The sequence below is a fragment of the Heterodontus francisci genome, unplaced genomic scaffold (genome assembly GCF_036365525.1).
Source record: "Heterodontus francisci isolate sHetFra1 unplaced genomic scaffold, sHetFra1.hap1 HAP1_SCAFFOLD_102, whole genome shotgun sequence".
Lineage (NCBI taxonomy): Eukaryota > Metazoa > Chordata > Chondrichthyes > Heterodontiformes > Heterodontidae > Heterodontus > Heterodontus francisci.
In genome coordinates, this window is record NW_027140380.1 from 4,312,223 (window position 1) to 4,317,478 (window position 5,256).

At 42.2% G+C, this 5,256-nt stretch overlaps 1 non-coding gene across 1 annotated transcript; it reads left to right on the top strand.

Annotated features, from left to right (window-relative positions):
* The first annotated feature begins 375 nt into the window (after positions 1-375).
* trnat-agu (transfer RNA threonine (anticodon AGU)) lies at positions 376-449 on the top strand. Its single transcript has one exon. It is a non-coding gene; the product is annotated as a tRNA-Thr (tRNA).
* Positions 450-5,256: the final 4,807 nt, after the last annotated feature.

A 5,256-nucleotide genomic window follows, 5' to 3' on the forward strand; every position in this document is an offset into this window, starting at 1 on the left:
ACCATGGGAAAAGCAGAGGACAAAAGAAATGACCAGATGGTGGGAAAGAGAGCTCAGAGGAAGGAAAAATTATCAGTCGACCTCGGGCCAATGATATTCATCTGTACCAGCTGCGGAAGGTATGGTCACTCACGAGTCATCCTCTGCAGCCACAACAAACGATGTTTAATACAGAAGTGACGTACACCCCGGGTGTAGCCCATCGTCTTCCGAGACGGACGGTTGCCTATTACAATTACAACTACAGCTACAACTACAAGAGCGAGTCAGAGGCTGGGAACACTGCCGTGACGAACTCAGCTCTTGACTCGCCAAAGCCTGCCCACCATCTACAAGGCCTTCCTCTGATTTCAATTACACGCACATTCGTGATCTGGCTCTGTAGCTTAGTTGGTTAAAGCACTTGTCTAGTAAATAAAAGATCCTGGGTTCAACTCCCGACAGAGCCTTATTTCACAGTAGTAACATACTTGAAAAGTTTCTTCATCAACATTGACATCTGTGTCTTGTGAACTTTAATTCAAAATACATGATGAATTTCAATCACACAAAAAAACAGCCTTTGTGAAGGATCTAAGTTTGAAATGGCTGTTCCTCCTTGTACAGAACTTCAGTGCTGATACATCAAAGGTAACTTCTTTGATATAAATTTGTTCACAGTTACATTCAACCTGGAAAACAGCTTGATATTAATCTCACTGAAGGAAAGTGTGAAAGTGTTTCAGAGTGTTTGTGTCATTATGTGTTGCTTTTAACCGAGACTGGGACATGACGCAAGTGGGAGGGTTTATCTGAGGTTTGGAATATTTGTCAGTCAGGAACAAGAAAAATCAAAGGAACCAAATAAGAAAACCTATGTCTCATGTGGTTACCGAGAAACGGTGAGAAGATATTAAACTTTGTTGTATTTAATACAACAGTGTGAACTTTGATCTTTGCGGCAGTATAAACAGTATTTGAAGGGTCTCAGTAAAAATGTTCAGTGTTGATGAGAGTGGGGTCTGGGTGAGCAACTGCTTAATGTGACAGGGTCAGGACTGGATGCAGGAAGTTCTCTGACAGTCTCTCTCTGATGGGTTGAGTTGATTTTCAACTGGCAGCTGTTGCTGTTTTGATAATTCAAGTTCCCTCCGCCGATTTTTTTGGACAGACAGTGCAGTATGAGGATGTAAAGGGTTAATGCTGAAGAGAAGTGGGATCAACCCCTCCCACAATCAGAGTGATGATGTAACAGTCACATGAGATGAGGTTTGGGAGAAGAGAGAGCAGCACCAAGGATGCTAGTTTTGGAGGCTTGATGAGTGTGTATATAGTATTGTGTAAATTAGAAAAGAGTTCTTAGTTCTTTCAGCAGGAAATGTGTCCAGAAAATATCGCGAAACTCACAATTTTATTATTCAGGAGTTGGAAGACAGGGATATTAACTCCAAGTGACAGTAGGGGTTTCATTTAACAAAAGAAGAGAATAATATTGCTCATTGATTGAAATCCCCCAGTGAGGAGACAGTTAAACAGGTGATCTGTTGGGGCATCCTTCGATCCAAGGTTTCGGCAGCATTTAATCTCCCTTTTTGGTGAAATTCTCTGTTTTTTGCATCGTTTTTTAATCCAGCTTTGATGGACCAGTGAAAAAACTGAAAAAAGTGAACAGATCCATCCTTTCTTTTCTTCCTTCTTCCCATCAGTTTCTCTTTTCTGTCCAAATTTAATCTGTTGTTTCTGGTGTTTTATTCATTCCAATCAAAATTCAACATTCCAATCAAATATATTTTTAATTCCACAGTGTCTCTCCATGTGTTTTATTCTGTTGTATTCTCTCACAGTCTGTTTGATGATCAATTTTACATCTCACTCTCTGTTCTGGTGAAGATCAGAAGCAATGTTATCTGTTTGCAACACCCGACAAGTCGGCATGAGGCTGTGTCTCATCGATCATGTGGAGTCAGGAACATAGGAGCAGGAGTCGGCCATTCAGCCCATCGAGCCTACCCCACCATTCAATATGATCATTGCTGATCATCCACTTCAATGCCCTTTTCCCCACACTTTCCTCATATTCCCTTATGTCATTTGTATTTAGAAATCTATCAATCTCTGCTTTAAACATACTCAATGACTGAGCTTCCACAGCCCTCTGGGGTAAAGAATTCCAAAGATTCACAACCCTCTGAGGAACAACATTTCTCCTCATCTCTGTCCTAAGTGGCTTGCCCCTTATTTTGAAATTGCGTCCCCTGGTTCTCGACTCCCCAACCAGGAGAAACATCTTAGCTGCATCTACCCTGACTGTCCTTTAAATATTTTGTAGGTTTCAATGAGATCACCTCTCATTCTTCAAAACTCTAGAGAATACAGCCCCAGTTTCCCCAATCTCTCTTCATAGGACAGTCCCACCATCCCAGGAACAAGTCTGATGAACCTTCTTTGCACTCCATCGATGGCAAAAATATCCTTCCTAAGGTAAGGGGACCAAAGCTGCACACAGTACTCCAAGTGCAGTCTAACCAGGGTTCTATACAATTGAAGCAAGAATTCACTACTCCTGTACTCAAATCCTCTTGCGATAAAGGCTAACATACTATTAGCCTTCCTAATTGCTTGCTGCACCTGCATGTTAGCTGTCAGTGACTTATTGACATGGATACCAGGTCACCCTTATATTCTATAACTCAGTTAATAAAGGAAAGGATTCCATATACCTGCTGAACCACCTTATTGACCTGCACTGCTACTTCAGGGATCTGTGGACATTCACTCCAACGTCCCTCACTTCCTCTACACCATTCAGTGTTCTCCCATTAATTGTGTATTCCTTTGCCTTTTTTGACGCCTGCTCTCGCTGTTCCCTGCTCCCCGAGTGAACTCTTGCTCCCTCTCCTGGGCTCTTTATGCTCCACTCTGCTCTCACTGTTTCCCGCTCTCTTAATGTATCAATACTTATTTGCCTTTTGTTTAATTTAAAATATGGATGAACTGTATTTTACAGTTGTAGGTTTTATTTGGTAGTCCTGTACAAGTTGTGGATTGGTATTCAATATTCAGCTCTGTGAAAACGATTGCGAATGAAAATATAACTTTCAATCTTATACATGGGCTGGTCTGCAAGCTCCAAGTCCTTCATTTTGTAGTAATGGAATTGATACTGTATCTTTCAGTCTTAATCTCTGTGGGATTTTTGAACTGGTATGTTATGCATAACTTGGTCTAACGTTCCGATGTACATTATTGGGATTCATAGGATCATAGGAAATAGGGGCATGAGGCCATTCAGCCCATCGAGCCTGCTCCAACATTCAAACAGATCGTGACTGATCATCTACCTCTACGCCATTTTTCCCTGCTATCTCCATATCCCTTGATCTTGTTAGTATTTAGAAATCTATCGATTTATGTCTTGAATATGTTCAATGATTGATCTTCCACAGCCCTCGGGGATAAAGAATTCCACAGATTTCTCACCCTCTGAGTAAAGAAATTCCTGCTCATCTCAGTCTCAAATGGCCTGCCCTTATTCTGAGACTGTGTCCCCTTGTTCTACACTCACTAGACAGAGGAAACATCCTATCCATATCTACCCTGTCACACCCTGTAAGAACTTTGTCTGTTTCAATGAGATCACCTCTCATTCTTCAAACCTCTAGAGAATTTAGGCCCAGTTTCTGCAGTCTCTCATCATAAGACAATCCCACCATCCTTGGGGATGAGACCGGTGAATCTCTGTTGCACTCCCTCTGTGACAAGTCTATCCTTCCTAAGATAAGGAAACCAAAATTGTACAGAATACTCCAGGTGCAGTCTCATCTAGACTTCATACATCTTTACTCATGTACTCAAATACGCTTTCAATGAAGCCAACATACCATTTGCCTTCCTAATTGATTGCTGCACCTGCATGCTAGCTTTTAGTGTCTCAGGAACAAGGACACCCAGGTGCCTTTGGACATCGACACTTCCCAGCCTCTCACCATTTAAGAAATACTCTGTCTTTCTGTTTATTCTACCAAAGTGGAGAACTTCACACTTATTCACATTATATTCCATCTGCCATGTTCTTGCCCATTCATTTAACCTGTCCAAATCTATTGAAGCCTCCTTCCTTGCATTCATTCTGTACCTTTCAATTCTGTAAATTTTAGTGATACAGCACTGAAACAGGCCCTTCGGCCCACCAAGTCGGTGCCGACCATCAACCACCCATTTTTACTAATCCTACACTAATTCCATATTCCAACCACATCCCCACCTGTCTCTATATTTCCCCTACCACCAACCTACACGAGAGGCAATTTATAATGGCCAATTAACCTATCAACCTGCAGGTCTTCGGCATGTGGGAAGAAACCGGAGCACCCGGAGGAAACCCACGCAGACACAGGGAGAACTTGCAAACTCCACACAGGCAGTACCCAGAATTGAACCCGGGTCGCTGGAGTTGTGAGGCTGCAGTGCTAACCACTGCGCCACTGTGCCGCTGTTCTATTTCAGATTTTATATTTATAATGTCACCATGGTGACAGAGTTTATTTAGATCTGATGGTGAGTTTGTTTTTGGACTGTGATTGATGTATCAACCTGTCAGCTGTACTGAATTGGAGTGAAATGGAAACAACTTCTGTCTCTCCTGCTGCTGTTTGACTGTTGGATTGAAAATGTGTCTCTCGACTTTGGGATCAGTGTCTGTCTGACGACTTCTTTTGTTTGTTCCAGTGGAACTGATGAGCTGGCAGTATCTCTGTGCTTTGGGAGTGATCCTGTACCGACTGTGTGTTGCAACGAGATCACTGCACTTTTCCTTGTGTCCGAGAATCACCACATCCATTCAGGTTCCTTCATGTATTTTCCTGCAGGAATGAAAGAACTGGTGAGGTAGAAGATACAAAAGCGATCAATGTAATCGTCCCAATAATAATCATTATGAACAATCACAAAATGAAAACCAGGAACACAAACAGTGTCAGTGTCTGACTGCACTGCAGTACTGCAGTATTCAGCTTCTGTTTACCAGGTGTTTGCAGTGGATTTACAACAAGTTTGTGACATTCAGAAACAACACAAGCCCTGCACTGCTCAATGACTGGGACTGTCCGACAGAGCAGTGACCTTTACACTATTTAAAATGTGCCTTTCACACTTCTCACCTGGTGTCTGCAATAAATGCTCTTTGTCTAACTGTCCAGATTGTTATTTTGCGGCTATTTTTCCGCCACTGTTCACGATCCAACAAACAGTGAGAGACTGGAACTAAAGCAGGAAAAT